This window comes from Wasmannia auropunctata, unplaced genomic scaffold, assembly GCF_000956235.1.
Source record: "Wasmannia auropunctata unplaced genomic scaffold, wasmannia.A_1.0 LD336101.1, whole genome shotgun sequence".
Classification (NCBI taxonomy): Eukaryota; Metazoa; Arthropoda; class Insecta; order Hymenoptera; family Formicidae; genus Wasmannia; species Wasmannia auropunctata.
In genome coordinates, this window is record NW_012026789.1 from 5,454,618 (window position 1) to 5,475,978 (window position 21,361).

At 40.6% G+C, this 21,361-nt stretch overlaps 1 protein-coding gene across 2 annotated transcripts in view; it reads right to left on the reverse strand.

The window, feature by feature from the left end:
• The window catches only part of LOC105460410, a 186,549-nt gene that overhangs the window by 65,413 nt on the left and 99,775 nt on the right, over positions 1-21,361 (reverse strand). For both annotated transcript variants that reach the window (XM_011706863.1, XM_011706856.1), the window contains one exon: positions 524-637. The gene's annotated coding sequence lies outside the window, so the exon portion shown is untranslated. The remainder of the gene's footprint in view (positions 1-523; positions 638-21,361) is intronic.

Sequence of the window (21,361 nt, forward strand, 5' to 3'; positions counted from 1 at the left end):
ACATATATTGTTGAAATATATTCCATACACTTTTTGAGACAATCCTTCAAATACGAAAACGAATAGTAACAGCGCGACTGATAGGATAAATGTGTGCGCGCATTTATCAATGTGTCAATAATACTGTTATAAATCGATCTCGCGAGTGTCTCGTAAATAAATCGGAAACTCCAGGCGATGCGCGTCACTATAATGCGGTTGGATGTCTCTTTCGCGGTGCATTTCGACACTTCAAAGCAACACTCTGAGTATACATGTTCATCGTTGCACCCGCATCAAGTTCTCTCTCTCTCTCTCTCTCTCTCTCTCTCTCTCTCTCTTGCGAGCGAAAGGATTAACGGCTAATTACCGCCTCGCGTGTAAGGGCGTACGGAGTACGGATATTTTCACGCTCGGGAGAACACGGCCTGGCGATCCTGATTTTGTGCAGTAAAACACAGAGAGGCGGACGGCAGACTATCTGCAGCGCGACGCGCGCGGAGTATATGCACGCGCATGTACAAGGTAAACGAAAGATTCCTACCTGGTGTGGCTGCAGGGTGTCGGGGACGGGCTCCGAGGCTATTAGCCAGCTGTGCTTACAGGGCGCATAAGCGCAACCTCCACCTCCGAGCTACGCCGGCTTTGTCTCTGCATCCTGGTGAAAAAATAGCAAGATGAGTTTCACATTCGTCAAGTTTCACATTCGTTACGCGTACACGCCATATGCCTTACAACTTATTCAATTAAATGTCAAATACGATCAATTTGTTCCTAAACAAAAAGGGCTTCCAATTGCGACTCTCTCTCTCTCTCTCTTCTCTCACTCCGGAGTTTAGATTGATATATATTTTTATGAACCACTTGATGTTGCAAAAATAAACGCAGAAATGATTAAAAGATTAGAGGGTTGCGCGGGAGAATGTGTACGCGACGTAATAGTGGCCAGGTGGTATACTCTAGGTTTATATCGTTCGAAAGTTTATATTGGATTTCATATTTAATGCAACGCAGACCGTCGACGTCGCCGCGTTGCGTCACGCCGCGGGTACCGCCTCCGAGATAAATTATTTATGTCGTGGTGCTTTGTCTTCGTCTGCTTCCGAAGGGTGGCGACGCGGTGTACGAACGCCGCGCCTGCTTGGGGGAAAAACGGATGATCGGTGTAGAAACCGTGGATAAAGCCCCGCTGTGAGCGAAAATCGCGTCGATCTTTACGAGCGTTCGCGGGCGGGGGACACGAAGACGCGCAGAATATTTCTTTGTCAAAGGAGGACATTGAACCTTAGTTCACCCTTCTATATGTCGTGCTGCAGCTATATGTGTATATAGGTAGTGATCACTTTGTTGCGTCAAAGAGAATCACTATAATATTACGTCAAATTGTGATGAGCTTTTAAGAGCAGTAGTCTCGATTTAAGCAAAATCGTTACTTATCTAAGAATTAAATAACAAATAGCGTCTCCTATCTAAATAAAGCACTTAAAAAATCCAAAAGCCTCTTATTTATCGACACATCGAGTATTCGCTGTTATCGAAACTCGAGAGGATAAACGATGCCTCGCGTATCTGCAGCGAGAAACATCGCGTTTAATTGCTTATTTGTCGAAGGCGTTGCCGAAACTGCACGGCACGCGTGGCGAAGAAGGGTATAATGTACCCAAAACACCGGGGCTGCGTACGTGACAGGAATTCGACCTGCCGCTTGCTTATTGACCAGGATGGCGCTTACGAAACCATTAATAACGCACGAGAGGGTAATTTCCCACCCCGAGAGAGGGACATTGGCCCTTATTGCCGCGCTGGCCAAGCGCGCTATACTCTCGCGACGGGACGGGACACAATGAAGGGCCATCAATTACCCCTCGGGCCCTTCGCGATCGAATGAAGCTATTAAGAAGGACCGAGTCGGTATACCGGGGGCTCGTAATCCCCGTTACAGCTTTTCTCGCGGATCCTCCTCTCCCGCACGCCGCCGACGCGGAACGACTTAATAGCCGCCGGGCGATAAGGATCGAGGATCCCGCGCGCCGTTACTCGTCGGCTTTTTGTCACCAGCATCCTCCAAACGATAAAAATCGGTTCGACGGTCGCGAAAAGAGTCCCCATCCCCCCTCTTGCCCCGCCGTGTATTAATTAGACGATGACTCGCGCGGTTATTATTACCTTAATTAAGCTCGCCGTCAATCGCCCTCGGATCCCGTGTCTTCCGCGCGGGAACACGAGCGAGGTAAATGCACCAGTGAACGACCGGTGGAGGAATATTATATAATTAAATCTCTCCGCGCCGGACAAAAGTATTATTCTCTTTCGCTAAATTTTACCCAATTATAAAAGCGATAGCACAGACAGGATATCTATGGTTAAGATTTCAAAAATAAACATTTCACACTGTTAAATCTATAGGGTCAAACTGAACCTTATTTAAATCGTCACTGCTCTTACTTAATAAATAGTTCTTTTTTACTAAAACAATGGAATTAAATAATTTAAAACAGTTCAAATTTAATCCAAATTTGAGTTAAATTTCATTATTTTATTTAAGAATAACTATAATGTTTTAATTAAAAATAACTATTTATTAAGTAGGAGCAGTGACGACTTAAATAAGGTTCAGTTTGACACTATAGGTTTAACAGTGCACACGCCAAAAACCGAAATTTCAGAAAGGGAAAGGGGGGGGGAGAGAAGCGGGCTATGATTAGCGAAAACTAAAGCGTGGCAGCAGCGTATCGATTTATTTGCTTGAATGAGGAGGAGACGGCGACGGCGGATTTATAGGATTATCGATTGTAAACTTGTCAGCGTCAGTCCGTTACCGTATACCATTTGAACTCCCCGAGCCCGGGCGAGCGTTCCGCTCACATTTTTCCGAAGCGCGCCCCGGCCGCGCACAATCGCCGGCGCGGCATCGTTCCCGCCATTGTTCGCGCGCGGGTTCGCGCGCTCGCTCGCCGGTACCGCGCAATTTGTATCTGCCGCGCCGTCCCGACCCGCTCTGTGTTATTAACCAAAAGCAGACCGCGCGAGATACATCCATGGCGCCGCGCTGCCTACGGCCCGATAAATCTTATTACAAAAAACGCACGCTGAAGATATGGCTCGGGCTGTAATGGGCGCAAATAAGTACGTTCTTTCTGCAAACATCGCTCGGCCGCGACCGGTCATTACAGCACGAATAACCGATCGAATTCCATTCTTATACGCGATTCGTAGGTAAATATGTTGCCTGGAAGTTCATCAAATTGCTCGCAAGTGCGCAAACAAATGTTACGCGCTAACAAAATGTGACAATATAATGCTTTAGTAAAACGATGGTCATAGTCGCTGCAATTACATAAGTCGAAGTAGACCTTCGTTCTTTACTAGCCATTTGTTACGTTTATAGAATAATTCTCTGACGTTTTCTTTTATATTTTGTTTTTTTATTTTTGTTAAATTTCGCAGAAATTACCTTCGCTATTTCGAAAAAGAGAAGAAGAAAAGTATACAAAAGTATACTATAATTATTAATTATTCAATTGTAATTCCAAAATCATTCCTCCTCTACGAGCTTAATATGTAATGAATTATGAATAAAGAACCTCTAACATTCAGAATTCTATTATGGCACGATATTATTGCTAAATACACAGAAGACAGATAATTTTCCAATTATCAAGATAACCGATAATATAAAGAAAGCAAAGTTGCTTTTTCTTCTTTCGCGTCACCAATAAAGATCAAATAGTCCGTAAATATCTTCATACTTGCGTACACGCAAAGGACCATTTTGTTTAAAAATTTTGCTAAATACAAATCTAAAAATAATTTTTTGTTGAATCACCAAAATAATTTGTTGGAATGTTAAAACTGATAAGCATTGCTATAAAACGTGTTGATATTCTAGCAATCATTTTGACTTTTGTATAAAATTATTTTGATTATTGAACAAAAATTATTTTCAGATCTGGATTCAGCAAAATTGTTCTTTCCGTGTACGTTTGCAAATCAACAAGAAGAAATAATGAATAAAATGTATAGATATGTTAATCAAGTTATGTTCACGCATATCAAACGAACTCTCAAATTCGGCTTTCTCGAAAACAATGCGTCGCGCGAGAAAAGAAGAGCTGTCTCTTCTCACTTGCTTCAACAGATCGAATTACTCTCCGGTTGTACGACGAATTCTACCTTATCTTACACTATTTACAAGCTGGCAAGCAGAGTATCATCGCAATTACGTGAATCGACGATCGTGACTCAGATCGCCGTTCGGAGAAAATGGATTATATGTCGGGTAATTCAATTAAACCTCTCAAGTGCGCAAGCTAAGGAGATGAACTCGCCTCGCGACCGTGCTTTACGACAGCGGGGTGGAAAAAATCGTTTTCCCGCACGCTGCGACGAGAAATGAAGTCATTCGCTACCGCGCTCGATTCGTTTTTTTTTCATGTTATTTTTCGCGATCACGCCGTTTCGCAACGCTATCTCTAAAGAAATTTAAAACGTCCTCGGAACTTGCTGATTCAGACTCTCGCGTATATAGCCCGCGAAAAGTGCGGCAGAATTCTTCTCCATTCCAAGAATGAGAACTTTTCTAAATCCACGCAGATCTAAAAATCACTGTAGGGAAAAGAAATTCCATTGGCAAAAAATGGAATTCGATAATTTTACACAAACGTTCGTACGATGCACAGAATGAAAATTATGAGCATTTTCCCTTTTTCTGAAAGAAATAAATAAATTGGTAATTCTTTTGAAAAAATTAGTTATTTCTGAGCTCTCTCATCGCTGTAATTAGACTTTCTGCATGCTGTTAGATTTCTTGTTGAAATACATGTGAACGTAATTTAATGTATACGAGAACGCACGTGGTGGATAAGCGGAAGTAACGAGAAAGTGAGATGAAATACTGCGAGGGGAGAGCTCGGCGGGAAAGGGTTGGCGCGGAGTGAGAAATGGGTGGACGAAGGGAGTTTGTTGAAACGGTCGCGACCGCTTTTAGCCACCTACTTCCACGGCCCGTTCTTTCGCCGCGCTCGATTAATTACTAAAGTTCAGTGCGAAAACATCGGCCCGTTTATTCGCGAACTTATTAGTGGTCTATTACTTACTTACGACTGTTCCAATATTGGAAATCAAAATCGTCTGAATAGTAATTAAATTCAATGAAATGAAATTAAGAGATCGCGAGCCTAAATATTTTAGCATACGGATATGGGTTTGATCGACAAATTGATATCTAATAAATGTTGAATACAGAATTCCCAAATTAACGCTATAAAATACAAATGTGAGTTCGTTTATAAAAGTGGATTTTTAAATAAAATTAAGGAAAAAGCTTGTAGTAAAAAGACAGTTAAAAGAAGCGAGTTTAAGCTACTCGTAACTCGTAACGCACGTCTACAACACGGAATATTCCAACAATCGCGCGTTTCAGCAATTAACGATTCGCAGTTACGCCGTTATCGTCGTCATCGCCGGCAAAGGGAAGACCGGTCAAGGCCTTCCCGGCTCCGCTAATTGACACAGTCTCTTTGAGGGATTTTCGAGAAAATGCAGCATCTGCGTGAATTAACCGGCCGTATTACGCTCTTTAACGAGCGATGGGAAGCGTAGACTTTGCGAGAATCTCAATTCGACGATAACAAACCACGTGTACGACAAGAAAAGGTGAGTCTCGCTAATTGGTTCCACTTTAGAGGATCCACAGGTACGTCTCACAGTAGGATTTACGATTGCCTACGTCTGGATCTGCGACCGGACGCTGAATCGCAAAACTCTCGCGCGACTGGTATTTCCAACCACTCGCAAATAAATCCTTCGACAAGGAATATCGCAAATGATGGAAGACTTTATGATCTCGTGAATATACACACAAGATTTTTAAGGTAGTTCTTTAGTAAAGTGCCGAAAATTTGGGGCACTTCACCAGGATTCACCCAAAATCGTATATATTTGTACAATTTAGATAAAATATAAAAACTTACACGTATATATCTAATGAAATAGTATGATATAAACGATTTTGTTAACTTCGCGCGGCAATGAACGAGGATAGGAAAGTGAGATACAATGTAGATTGTTATAGCGAAATTATGCGATATTTTGCCATTACAACATTAAATATCTTTCCAAAATGACCTATTACTTTTTTGTGACCATTAAAATCATAATTTTATAATATCGTTTTTTGGAAAAGTCTTAAGTAACGTTTGTAAAGTTAAAGAAGCGTCTCCGAGTTCAACCTGAAACTAACTGTAATATATACGTGAAAAGTTACATTTTCAGCTTTTTTTCTCTCTTATTTCATCGATAATCTACCCTAGAATTTTGCATACGTCAAGTTCGGCACAGCAATTTCATTATAATATAAAAAAATTGAACATTTCTAAAATAACTCAATTTACTAAAAAACCACAATATAGATTATTCATCGAGCATGCTTCTCGTGTTTCCTCCTTTTTTTACTCGTTTACACTCGCGAGTGCGATAATCGTTTGTCTATTATGCGTAATAACGTTAGCAGCATATCCTCGGCCATGGAAAACGCGATACTACTTTCGTAACGCGCATCATTAACGCGTTAGACGTACGATGAACGCGCGCGCTCGCTCGCTCGTTGCCCACGAACTTGGAGAACGTCGAACGCATGACATCACTCGACCTCGCATCTGCCGCTCTATTCCCGACTCTCGCACGCCCAGGCGGTTAGGTAATACTTAATGGGTTATATACGCGGGTAAATACATGCGCTGGCCTCGTTACCATCGTCGCCGGCGCGCAGCACCCATGTGAGAAAGAACCAATCTGAAGGGGGAAATAATTCAATTGTAGTCTCATCCTCCGAATCACGACTGCGTAACTTTTGATGTGCGCTAAAGTAATATATAGCCTCCCAAAGACGTTATGTCGATAGATTATATGTAATTTCCTTTCCTTCAAGGCTACGTACGTAAAAGTTCTTAGAATCACGTTCGAGCACCCCATCGTGACTTGCTAAAGAAGACATAATAGGAGAAATAAGAAAATAATCTCCATAAAAGAACGAAAGAGTAAACAATTTGTAGTGGGTCGGAACGAATAAATTTACAAATTTACGCCGTACATGTCGCGGCTGCGAGCGGAGTGATAAAACATCATCGAATTTATCGGCGTCAAGAGAGAACGCTGGATCCGGTGGCCGGCGTTAATTACTCCGCGGCTCGAACGCAAATTAGTTGCCCGTTGCAGCCGTAGCGCGCCACGGGTACATTTATTTCAGGCGTGAGATTCGTTATCGATTTGTTTCCGCTACGACTGGAGACTCTCGATTACCGTCGATACAACAATACACACGTTACCCGTCGTAATTCGCAAACATGCATAAACATTCAATAAAATTTTTGTGCGGAATTAAATTCAGCTTATTTCAGCAGCTTTTAACATTAGCAAAATAAAAGAGACCTCGGTTATCCGTATTGTCAGTTGTATCATTAGATTGGTGCTAAAAGTTTATCGTTCTTCCCCCCCCTCCTTCCTTCGCTCCGTCAAACTCTTATATTAAACAAAGTTAGAAAACCAAAGTTCTTTAAAAGAGAATCGAAAAGTTTTTCCTTAGGTAAGGAAAACAGTCTACTAAAACTTATGGCAGCAATTTGGCTTTGATTTTTGTTGCTAACATTTTATTTTCAACTTGATTTAAAAGGTACGAGTGTTTTGCAGCAACTTAATATTTAATTATAAGCTAAAAAAGTAAATAATAATGATACTTGTGTAACGTTTACAAAGAATATCAACAATACTGAGATTCTCATTTATAATTGTTTTCTAACAGTGTGATATTTTTATAAAAGAGATATATTGTTTGTATGATAAGTTAAACTGTAACATCGCGCGCACAGTTTTCGAGCGACGAGCGCTAACAAACGCATGAATTACGGATGTTTGTCCGCGTTTACGATGAATCGCGATGCTGTTCCCTCAACCCTCCCTCATCCCCACTCCCACGCTTTTGTACTTCGTAAATAAATTCACCCGCCAGAGAGTATTACGGTGGCTTGAATATCTGAATATTCCCGCGAACTTCTCCACTTCTCGCGGAAGATATCTCGCGGCGTCCCCTGTTCTTTTAATTAAAAAGTTTCGCGCTAGAGATGGAAGTCCAGAGGCAAGATTCCTGTTGATCGTCCATTAAGCAAACTTATCGAATGAAATCGCGATGTAATCCTAGTTACAAAGAGCCGCGGCCTGTTAATCCCGTACATTGGTAACATTCGCGGTAAGGCGGATTCATCTGTATTCATAATATTTATAGAAAAAGACCGAAAGAAATGCGCATTTATTATTTACCTTATATTCTCTCTCTCTCTCTCTCTCTCTCTCTCTCTCTCTCTCTCTCTCTCTCTCTCTCTCTCTCTCTCTATTTTTCTTCTTTTACGTACATTAAATTTTCTTTTTATAAAACTAGAACTTACTTTACACACTTTCATAAAAGAAACATTTAATAAAAGCAATTAGATTTAAAACAATACACACGTAGAGAAAATTGTTTTACTGAAAAACCAACAGCGTTAGCAATTTATGTAGGATCATATTAACTGTATAGGATCGCATAAATTATCATGTAAGATCAATAATATAAGAGCTCAAGTTCTCTAAATTATTTACCTTATTTAATAAAAAAACAAACTTAAATAAATTTACATCTGCACGCAAATACATTTCGAGATGATTGTTTCGAGATTAACTGCAAAATTAATCAATTAATACAAACGAGTAAAAAATACATTCTCAATTTTCTTCGATTTTATCGATCTATCGATTCTCAAAACGAAAACACTGACAATCAGATGTGCACGAAGGAGAGAAGGAGGATATGAAATAAAGTTAGGAATACACCGCAGCGAAGCGAGAGGAAAGATTGGATCGGCTCTGATCTTCCTTTAACGACGGAGGAAAGTTAAGTGAGACTACCGGTGAAAAGATGAGAGCAGAATGGAAGGGGAGGGCGAGGGTTGCAGCAAACCCTCCGGCAAAGTCACGGGATAACGGAGAATATTTCCCTCTCGAAAATCGCGTACGGGGCTCTGCAGCTCGTTATAAGTTGCTCGTCCTCCGCCTCCTCCTCGTACAAGCAGCCGCCCACCTTCATGCCCGCCATCATAAGGCAATTTTTTACAGATTTTTCGAACAAATCTCGCGAAAGGTCACGACGAGAGACGGCAATGTGCGCGATCGCGATTTATTGCGATTTATCGTCCTGAATGAGCCGCGCGCTCTCGCGCGTTCGCATAACAAATTGACCGAGCGATTATATACTTGTTCCAGCGGAACCGAAGTCACGCTTTTCGCGCGTTTTCCGAGTTGACAGGCGGATCTAATTTCGACCGTAAAGATCGCGGCGTCGCGCGGAAGAGTAATGTTCAAATGCCGCGCGGAGCGCGAAGACTCGATTTCGAAACACTCGTCGCCGAGATCAGTGACTTCGGGACATCGTGAGAGGCAACGCCGCATGCGAGAGTTGCACTCTGGAGAGACAAAACGAGACGATCGAGGAACCCCGTCCCACGGTTCCACGTACCTGACCTGACGTCACCAGTTATTTATGCACCGCCGGAGTAACGGCTGCTCGCCGCCGATTTCGCCGGCCGCCTAAGAATACACACGCACACGCACGTGTCTCTTTCTTCTTCTCCCCTTCTCTCTCGCCCTCTTTCTCGCAAACGCCTCTCCGTTCGCCATGCGACGACTGCAGAGCCGCGAGAGACAGTGTGACTGACTCTCTCGATCTCTCAACTCTCGATCTCACACGGATACTATTTGTACTTGACTGTTGTCGAGGGAAAGCCCACGCAACTTCGGAAGTTCATGAGAACCGGGAATGGCACTATAGTACGCGGAGAGCCATCAAGAATTGCGATACACACAACAATTGATCCAATCGAAGTCCTGTAATTACATGTAGCTAGTCGACACGAAGTAGTTTCTCTTTCTCGCAGATGAAACAAAAGTGTTTCCCGAAACTCTTACGCGTCCCAGTTTACTTCGCAAGTATAAAGAGACATTATACGCAGATTCGACATATCCGTCTGTGTCACCTATTACGAAATATATATTACACAATGGTACATTACGTAACTCCTTTTCCTAACACCTATTGACCTCACATCCATTATACTTTAACGTCCTGCTTTATTCTTATGCTTATGTGTCTCGATCGTATAGACGATCGACGTGTTCTCACGCGCGCACGTGTTTCCGTCTCTCCGAGTTTCAGTTTTCCTCCGGAACGTGGCGGAACGGATTAGCGTTAAAGGTCGGCAAGTATTTTCCGATAGTCGAACAATTCGGACACTTCGCTAAGACTTCAAATTATTTGAAAACAGTTTTAATCTAAATTCAGAAAAATTAGCACAGTTAAACGATACGTCGTGCAAAAAAAAAGGACACATAAAAACTAGTTCATTTCTACTCGCGCGACGACGAATACTAATTACGAAAAACAATTTCTCGAGCAATGCAAATTGATTAAACAATTCGAACGATGCAAACTGTTCAGACGCGAAATTCAAGCGTTGATACTTCGAACTATTTGACTCAATTCGTTCAAATCGCGCATACTGAAGTCTAATTGAAATTGCTGTGTGAGGATAGCACACGTTTAATCGTTCTGTTATCATCGAATAAACCAATCGACCTCGATTAGATATTATCGTGAGAACGCTAGAAACAATCGCTCTGCAGGGATTAATTTCGTTGCTTCGCTACCGATAACGAGCTTCATTCTCTGGTCAAGGTCAATGCCGCAATGCTCTCCCTGTTACAGTTTTTCCTTGTTTCACGATTATATACGGGACATTATCACGTTCAAAATGTAAATTTACCCAATTATTACATCGTTTTTGCGCTCTAAATTGATCTCCGTGAACAAATCAGTAACAATTATTTTTTGTCCCATCGGCATTGTCCAAAGTTCAATTTCCGTTTTTGAAAGACAATAAAAGTTCCACGTAGCTGCGGAAATTATATTCTGTAAAACTACCAAGAATATATGTAATATAGAAACCTACATTCTACATCAAAAAATTAAAAAATTTTTAAGAAAGTAAAAATTTAAGAAAAATACATACAAAAAAAGAAAGTTCAAAGAAAGTCTCACAATTGCTTTGTTCGTAACATCCTGTATGTATTATCGTGAGAGATGCATATTTATAGCTCGCTGAATCAGGAGATACGGTATAGTGGTTTGGTGTCAAGTGTTTAAATAATATAAATACAAATAAAATATAAATAAAATTATATACATATTAATATATGTACGTATAAAATGAATGTCAAGCCATGCCGGGTCTCTTTACGCGTTACGAGCATCCGAGATTATGAGATCTCAATAACGGTCGAACCGATTAAGTTCCAAGTAGTCTTAATCGACATCATCTTAATCGACATTAAGTTCGATTTGTGTAATGAAAGTGTTTTAATTTTTTTTCTACGTGCCCTACAAACGGAGATATTGCAATGTTAAATACAAGTCAAATATCTTCAATAAAGCATCTAATACCATGACGATCAAGCGCTTTTAGTCGAAAATCTACATACCATCATCAAACCTCGAAACACTTCTAATCGAACATCTACATGCCGTTCTTGTCGTCAAATCTCGAAACACTATAAAAATTTTCCTGACGCAGATAAATCCATCGGGACGTCCCGCGTGCGTTGCATACCAAGCATATAAGCATAGCGTCACGCGATACATCAATATAACGAGAATTATTAACGCTTACGTGTGCAAGGCGGCACGCGATATCAGGAAATCGGAGCGTATTAAATCAACGCGAGTTAATACTTTTAGCGAGCTCCGAGCGACAGTCGCTAAAGCATTTCCCCATGTATTATTATACCGATATCGCGTCAGAATTCTGTGTTCTCATATCAGATATCTCATACATACAGTGAACTTTGCTTCCCTTTAATCTCTTTTACCGTACGCGCGCCCTTAATTTAAAAAAAAATGTATTTAAATCACTGTGATGGATTTAAATCACTCCGCGATCGCTTTCTCTCTCTCCATTTCCCGATGTAATTCTCTTTTTCTTTGAGATATAATTCCATGTATAAAGTGTGTAACGGAAAAGTACGGTAGGTAAAGGAAAAATAAAGTGGCTCTTGAATCGCGAGAAACTCACGATGAACGAGGAAATCCGCGTAATTTATGCACGTCGGCAGATAAAACTAAATTAATGCGCGCACGGCCACCTGCAGTCTCTGCAGGATAATAATCAACCATCAGCCGTGTCGGAAAAGATTATCGTAAATTCCATCATTTGCCCGGAGTCGTCGAACGTTCGTTCTCGTTCTCTCTTTCATTCACTTTTTCTCTCCATACATTTCCTCCTTCCCTCCTTCCCTCCTTCCTCCTTTCTCCTTTCTCCCTCTTTCTCATATAAGTCTGCCGGCTTCGATTCGCCGCGCCGATATCGAGTTCCAGGATTTACTCGTGCGAGAATGAACTCCGGAATTTTCGCGTAATGTAAAACGCGTAACCCCGGGTTCGTATGAATTCCGCCACTGTCGCCTCCTATTTTCTCTTCGACCCATCGCCCCCTCCTCCTCCCCCCTCCCCTCTCTCAATCTCTCTCTCTCACTCACTCACTCTTTCTAGCCGGTTTTCCAGGCTTGAGCTGCGGCGTTTCCCTTTGTTTTCCTATCCTCCTTCCGCTTTTCGTGTCTCTCCTTTCCCGTTCCGCCACGCCGGCCGCATTCACGACGCGTTGCAACGGCACCGTTTTCCCGCGGATAAAAGCGCCACGATTACGAGGAACGGGAACCGCCGCGCGAATTCACGCGGCCGCGATTTACGGACCTTCTGTGGCCGTCGAGGATCGAATACTCCACTCGCCGTGCCTCTTAAATATACAATTTAGGAAAAAAAAAACACGCGTCGTCAATCGTTTTTTTTTTCGCTCGACGTCAAGTGTAAAAAGCGTTTCTGTTCGTGAAAGAAAGAGGAACTTTTTTGCGTATAATTCAAGTCAAGCTCAACAATGTCGAGAAATTCCTAATATAACATTCACTGCATTCTCACTAACGCCAATTTAAATCTAGCTACGTAAAGCGTTTAACGTTAATAAAAATACAGCGAGATGCACACAAGAGATCCGCGTTTCGCGAGATCATAAAATGCACGACATATCCGACGGAGTAACGAGTAAGGCAACTTCGTTATTCCATTGCGGTCGGTTTTGCGGTCGGTTTCGCTACTACAGTCGGTAGTCGCAAACCCGAGAGCTCGACGCATGGCGCCCGTTACAAATCGGCATTATTTCGAGAACTGGCTAGCGGCCAGTGCAGCGGCGGGCCTGCATTCCCTCAGATTGGTATTTTAATAAGCCCGTTCCGCGTCCCGTGGCGCGTTCTCATCTCGCGGAGCAAGAACTCTCATTCGATCGCGAAAGTGCTCCGGGAGGGGCCGGAAAAGTAAGTACTTGGAGCGACGAGAAATCTCTGGCGTGTAATTCGATTTGTCTGCGTCAATGTGACGTTGATATTCACAATTCCGTCACTCGGATTCAAGCTACCGAATTTTAAATTATTGATTAATAAATCCACGAGAAATAATTACCGAAATATATAGAGTATCATGAAAAATTAAAGTAAATAAAGTATATAATACCTTCGTAGTTACAAGTTTCTCGATATGACGTTTCTCATACAAAATTAAGTCAAAATTTCAATATGTATGTACTTGCAGTCCTTTTGTCTGAAACATTCACAGATGTAATACGAAAATCAAGAATTCAACATCTTTCTCACCGGCAATAAGCTCGACACTTTTTCACAGCCCCTATATATTTTCGTATATTCGTCATTTAGCATTCAATTATCTCGGGATCGAGAATATCTTCGAAATCTCAATGTAATAACGTCCGCAGAATTTAATTTTGAGAACGGAACGCGAACTGGGTTTATAGAGATCATTCATGAAACACGCGCGTGAGCCGCCGAAAATTTCAACATTGTCGGGACAGAAATCATAAAACACCCTTCAATAACCATGTTCTCGCGATAGCCGCGTGTGCTCAATTGGCTCGGATTCGTTCCGCGTCGAGACAACGAAGTGTCGCGCGCTGCGTATCGGTCGATCGATATCTCGCTCCCTTCCGATAACTCCGGGACCACTCTCGGGAGCGATATTCTTTCTCGCGTCTCGAACATCCTCCAAATCGTCGTGTACGCCCTTTCCGATTTTCCCGACACCGCGATAGACGAGGGGGAAAAAGCGAGAAAAAGGGCTCGCGGGGGGGGGGGGGGGGTAATCCTCGCACCGTTCCCCTTCCTTCTGCTGGAGATTAATATTATTCCTGCCGCGTGCGTGCACGAGCTCATATCCCGACATCCCGCCCCAACGCGCGCGCGTATCCGTGTCGTATATCGCTATGATTTTCCCGTAGGAGCATCCTTAAGATGACAAGAAAGCACAGCTATACGAAGCTCGGTGTATCCACCGGTCGATTCCCCCTCCCCTGGGCCGAAGCCGCGCGATCTCGCACGTTCCGAAGGGAGCGCTTAAAACTTGCCCGGGACTCATCCCGCGAATAGCTCGTAAATCCGCCACGTGCGTGCACGAGTTCGTATATCGGTTAACGATCGGCGCGCGGTCGCGGCTTTTTCCGGTCCAGTAAATTGAAGAAGAGGCCTGGGCCTATTCTAGAAGCTCCGAATCGATCTCGCCAACGTAATTTTTGGACGGGTCCAGCAGCGGTGTCTATACCCTGACGGACGCGAGTAAAAGCTTGATCAGGTTCACGTGGAAAACTTATACGTACGTGGTGCTATAATCACTGTCAGGGATAATAGCAGCCCCGGGGCGTAATAGCCACGTCGAAATTTCCGCCGCTCGCCGCGGCTAATAACGTATGAAATGAGCGCTCCATTACCCGGAACACACTTTCTCGACGAGCGTTTATTAATATTGGAAAATCCGTGCCCCGACGATCGTGGCGGCCGATAGTAAATTCCGAAACCGCCCGTTACAACACAGCGACCCGATACCCGGGGATCGGGTCCGCCGCCCCCGCTCCCGGATGTGGCGAGCTATCGTATTCCGCGCTTCCATTTTCTTCCGAGTCGCTGAATAAAGTTAAACGCACAAAGCACCGTCGATGAAACGTCACAGCGAGGCCGTAATTCTAGTGGAGAGATATATTTACCAAATTCGTGAAATAATGAGAGATTTATTTTTATACAATTCGTTTCGGCAAACTACCTACTGTCCATCATAGCGAATGTAGGATGGAAATTTTTTAAAATATTTTACGATTCGTAATATTGTATCTTGGATAATCGTCATTTGGGACTGACAATAAACCGTTTGATTTACATTTCCATAAATTAAAAAGAGTATCAGCGGTAGACACAAAGAGAAAAAATACAACAAATTAATTACTTTCTAATTAATTACATCATGAATTTTGTATCAAAAAGCATATTAGGTGAAATATCTGGGAGAGTTTCAGGCTTTAAGACATTGTTCAACAAATACATTTTATTAGAGATGAATTAAAAATATACTGAGCTAATTATAAAAGAAGAAACGATAACGCCATTAAAATATTGTATAATTTTCGTGGAATATTCCACAATATTGCATATAATAATGAGAAAAAATAGTTGGATTTCACTGAATTTTACTGATGAATTTAATTAAAATACAAAATAATTTCTTCGTTTCAAATAATATATAATCAAATTACACAAATGGGTAGACCATAAAAAATTAAATATCAATAGCTTATTTAAGAGTATAAAAATATACTAATTATTCATACAGAGCATGTTTTTTTTTATGTCTGTAAAATGTATGCAAAAAAATCTCTAAATATTATTTTTTCGCATCCACTTATGTAATGTTTAATAGAATATTCTGGCTTAGAATATTTAAATTCTATTAAAAAGGAAGTATAATAATACAATTATATTAATAATATTTCTCTGTATTATTACTTATTTTATTCATTATTTTATATTATCATTTTATACATTATTTATTTCATGTAAATTAACTAACTAAACATACAACACGAATATAAACGTTGTTTTTCAATCTCCCTCGTCTATGAGATATAAACATCACGAAAGAATTTAAGCAAAATTTTTTTTAATATTAAAAAAATGCCAATATATTTTCCATTTAATACTTCTTTATGTTACAATTTTATATTCCATGTTATTCATTAATTATCTGATTGTGAGTAATAAAATTGTACGAATAAAAATTAAATTTATTATAATCTATTTGACATATAAAATATCATATAAAAAATTAACCAAATAAAATATATCTTTATAGTGTCCTCTCAATTACATTTCTTAAAAATGTCACTCGTATGCAATGTTTATAAATTCAATAAATTAGCAGCTATATTAATTCTTTAAGATTAAATATGTGTATTATTCTTTCTAGTCTCCGTTATTTTCAATAAAATAGATTTCTATTTTAAATAGATCAAATAAATAAATTGAAGGTGTTATTATCTATCTACATTCTTAAACTCTGATATGTGTCATATAGTTTTAATATTACTAGACATCACAGACGCTTCGCGCGCTATTTAACTTTTTTTCTTTACTTCTTACTACAACATTTATACAATGCATACAATTACGTTGTATTATGCTATTAACTCTTCGATACGCACAACTGTCAAAATATATACATAATGACAGGTGACGAAACAAGCGCAGTGAGAGGATTAATCAATGTCACGCGGAAAAGAGCCAATAATAAACTTCGAGATTTTTCGATAATTTGAATATTAATTTAACATGCCTTTTTTTATAACGCTCTATAGTTTTAATGAGAAAAAAGCACAGCATGTCAATCACCGTTGTCACTGCGACAGAATTATGGCTGCATTCAAAACTATGTCAAACAGAATAAAAATGTATGCAAATTATAGCAACGCGATAATTAATATCCAGAAAAATAATTGCTGCCCGCGCGTAAAATAAATGTAAAAAATTTATTCCACAGCAATAAATAAAATAATTTACTCGTGATGGTTCTGCCATGATGTCGTCTGATTCTCCTCTTCTCCTCCTCCTCTCAGATATAGTCATTGCACTTGTGCGACACACTCACGAAAACATAGTTAATCGTATACTAATCATCAGAATAATCGCACGGCACTTTATACGGCACTGCCGACGTTAATCGCACGCGACGTTACCTTGCTATCGTACACTGCAACGGAATCCCATCGAAACGCGATCGTGAAAGAGTAACGTGAAAAAAAAACTCTATAAATCACTCGATATCAGCGGAATCTCGCGAATTAGCATAACGAACGAAATCTCCAATGACGAAGGATTTCAACAAGTGCGATGTACTGACGCCGCGCTTAATCTACGTTACACTTACAATTAGTGCGACAAATATTAAAACGTAGGTTTAATTGTTAATTGAACATATAGCGTTGCTACATCAATTCAGAATTAACCTGTTCCATATACGATAATTTCGTTTAACACTAAACAAAATGGATAAATCGCGCAAAGTACTTGACTGACTAAATAGCATTTACAGTCGTGGATTTAACCGGCACTTTAATTATTCGCGGGAAACAATCGCATTTCGATAGATACCTAACGCGATGACTGCACGAGCGGCTCGCGTCTCGCCGCGCAAATAACAACACTTGTCGCGCGGCGGCGGCCTTGCATACGCAAAAGCGCGCTACCAAACAAACACCAAAGGCTGCTCCGTCAGCCGATCTCACCGTTATCGAATATTTCACGCATTACGCAGATAGAACTATATGCACGGCTCCTTTTTCATTCATTTCAAACTAGTTATTAATGCACGATCGATACAACACGGCTTAATTCCCGTGACTCGAATGACGCGAATTCCGCGTGACTCGTGTATTATTCCACTTTGTCGCTCGCAAAACGGCAGGTAAATTACGTATTTAGACCGGAAGATCCAAGCGCGCACGACACGTTCGAATCCAAATGTCGTTTAAACATGTCGCGGTGCGTAATTAATTATCGCCTATTAGTAAAGGAACAGTTAATTATTTTCTATTCCGTTCCGCCGCTGCCGCGGCAATTGCGCGAATGGATATGTAATAAATTGCACGAAATGTAAGCAGTCGTCTCGTTCACGAAAAAAACCTTAATACTGTAGTTAATAGTTGCAAGCCAATGCTCAGATACTTTAATAATCGTGAATTACGATGGCATTCGCTGTCTCCGAACACTTGTCGCGACTCGCGACCACGTTTCAAGCAGCAATACATAGTACGCTGTGCGGAACGGCCGGCGCAACTATACTTTTGCCCGGCTCGAGTCTCACTCACGAGAATGGTAGCGCGACGACCTTGTGTAAACACAGCGCGCTGTACGCTGCAATAACAAACACCAAGGCCGCGCGCGCCAGCAGAAACTGTTATCGACTCGAAATATTTAACGCTCCATAAAGTAAAATCACGCCGAACATTCCGTTCCTCGCGTTTTGATAAATGAGCTGTTATTATTATTGCACGCTTCGCGCTTCGTCTTACCGTCTGATTACCGTCGTCTAAGATAACCATTGATTCCGTTCGATTGAGAGAGCGCTTTCGAATGGAAACATTACTAGACATTCGAATCCCCTCCCCCCTTTTGACGAAAGAATTTCTTTCAATCTGATATAATTATGTTACTAATAAAATAAAACCGTATGTTACTAATAAAAATTAATTACATGCAAAATTTCTAATGATTTTTTTTAAATAACGGTTTGCACACAGTTGATTAATTAACGATAAAGATAATTACACTTTATTATTTAAAGAACTCTAGTTTAACTTTCTTTTCAAAAAACAGTTTTAATGCTTTAATTAAAATCTATTTTTAAAACAGATTTTTTACGTACACATGTATGTACATAATCGTTTATCTCTCAAGTCTTCGGCAAAATGTTATAAGATTCAAAAACTATTAATATATAATGTATATACGTATGTATAAACTTCTCTCAAGAATCGATTATTGAACTGCAAGAAACAAAACTCAAGCTATATATCTCAAGATAGTTTATCCAAGTTCCTCAATTGAATCGCGATTCCAAATCTGGCGTAAGGACATCAAACTGATTTTCAGGCTGCATTTATTAAATCGTATAATCTCAAAATTGATTTCATTTTCCCTTGGCAGAATCACGAAATAAATACGGAGCGTAAATATTCGAGGATTTTCGAGGATATTTGCATTATCAAAATGGCTCTTTTACATGTGGCATTTTTTCCTTTACAATCTTTTCCTCTTCCAATATTCAAAATATATACACGAATATTACTTTAAACGAAATAATAATTTGTGTATCTTGTTTTGTTTCAATCGGAAGTTACGGTAAATGAAGCCGACTTAAAACGATCACTAGCTCCATTATTCCCGCGTATTTTCACACAGATAGATTGCCCGCGGTAACAGATTTAATTACATCTTCCTATAGTAATTACTGAAAATAATACCGCGGTATAAAATAACGTTGCGTTTTCGTTCGTTCATGTAAAATGGAATGAGAGAGAGAGAGAGAGAGAGAGAGAGAAAGAAAGAGAGAGAGATGAGAGAGGAGAGACGGAGAGGGAAAGATGGAGAATGAAAGAAAAACAGAGTGTAGCGCGGCGCGCAATTGGAGGCTGAAAATTATTATCCCGTTATAATACCCTTGATTACGGTTCGATTAGCGAAACCATTTATACGCTATTCATAAAACTCGCACCCGCGCGAAGCGTGGAAATCGAGCGCTAGAAGGGGACAGGGAGCAAAGGGGAGAATAGGGGCAAAGCAAGGAAACACGTAAAAGGACAGGATCGAATTGACGTGCCGACCGTAATGGAATTGCCTGGGCAATGCCGGCACGATTTTCCGCGCGATTCCACTCCGTGATTCGCATTCTCTCGGTCCCGTAATATTCGCGCGCGCGAGCGTCGTGTGTATATATATATATATATATATATATGTCGGATATTCGTTATCGGTTATTATTCTCGCTTAAAAATACGAAATACAAATCGAGCAATATTCAGTTTTGTTTCGGCGATATTCCGCGTGAATTCAACTCGGCCAACATTAAAACGCAACGCGAATTAGCCGCGCTTTATAGAGAGCGCTGCATTTCGGCTTTCGGTTATTACTCGCCCGCGAGTTTTAACGTACTTTCCCCCGCTATTCGCGATGCTAAATTTATATCGGGAGAGCTAAAGTTCCTGTATATTATTTCCGATTGTTGAGAGAACGCGTTTGCCGATGCACGTGTATGTTATATATTAAAAACGGTTCTCTCGTAACACATACACGCACACACACATTCGCTCGTAAACAGACCGTAAGCTTCGGACGAAATTGACTTTCACGACCGTAAAAGCCGAAACGATAAAACAGGACCCTAATGGATAAGTCCGAGTCATCCTTAGTAGTGAATTATCAGCGAGCCGCGTTACATTTCGAGCGCGTGAGTTTTTCCTTATTTCACTTTTATCTGACATCGGTCCGACGATAACGGCGTATCCCTCCACGATAATAAAAGATCACGAGAAGGCGCGGCGGTGAGCGTAATTTCGACTGCGAGAAACTTTTCACTCTGCGCGGCAGCGCGGCGGCGGAGTGGAGTTGAGAAAGTTTTCGCGGTCTGTGTCAATGACTTCGATGTCCGTTGAGGCGAACGCGTTCTCAAGCTAAATGCGATCTCTAAGCCTAAATCCAGACCTAATTAATCCGCCGTACATACATCTGGCAACATGATCTCACCCACGGAACACTATCGTAATTAGATTAAACTTCATAACGAGCACTTGAGAATGGAACACAGCGCGCGGCACTCTTACGCTTCAATTGCCGACATTAATTTATCATTTAAATGAGCGTTTAGAGTAGCGCGAGTTTAAAAAGATAATACACCTATGTATAATATTCCATACAAATATTGCTAATAAGTTTTAACTTTTTGAAAAATGGATAAAGATATGTAGATAAATTACTTAAAGGTTTAAATTAAAGGAAAAAAATAATGCAAAATTGTTTCGAAAATATTGCATCTGTAGAATATCGGTTATATAAAACTTTTTATTATATATACCTACAATATTCATGAAATAAAAAAAATATATATATCCAATTTTGACGAAAATAATATTTACAGTTTATAAAATATCAATAATATCTTTTATCTGCAGTTAAATATACATCCGTAATAACAATATTGATATCACGGTACAGCTAATCTTTTTCGAATGGTCGGATTTTTCTCGCTTGTGATTCACACGTAATTTAAATATATACTGTTTATATATTACATATATAAATTCTAAGATTGTAGCGTTTCGCAATGCGTCATTCTCGGAGTTCGTTACGCAGATCCATTCCCTCGTGC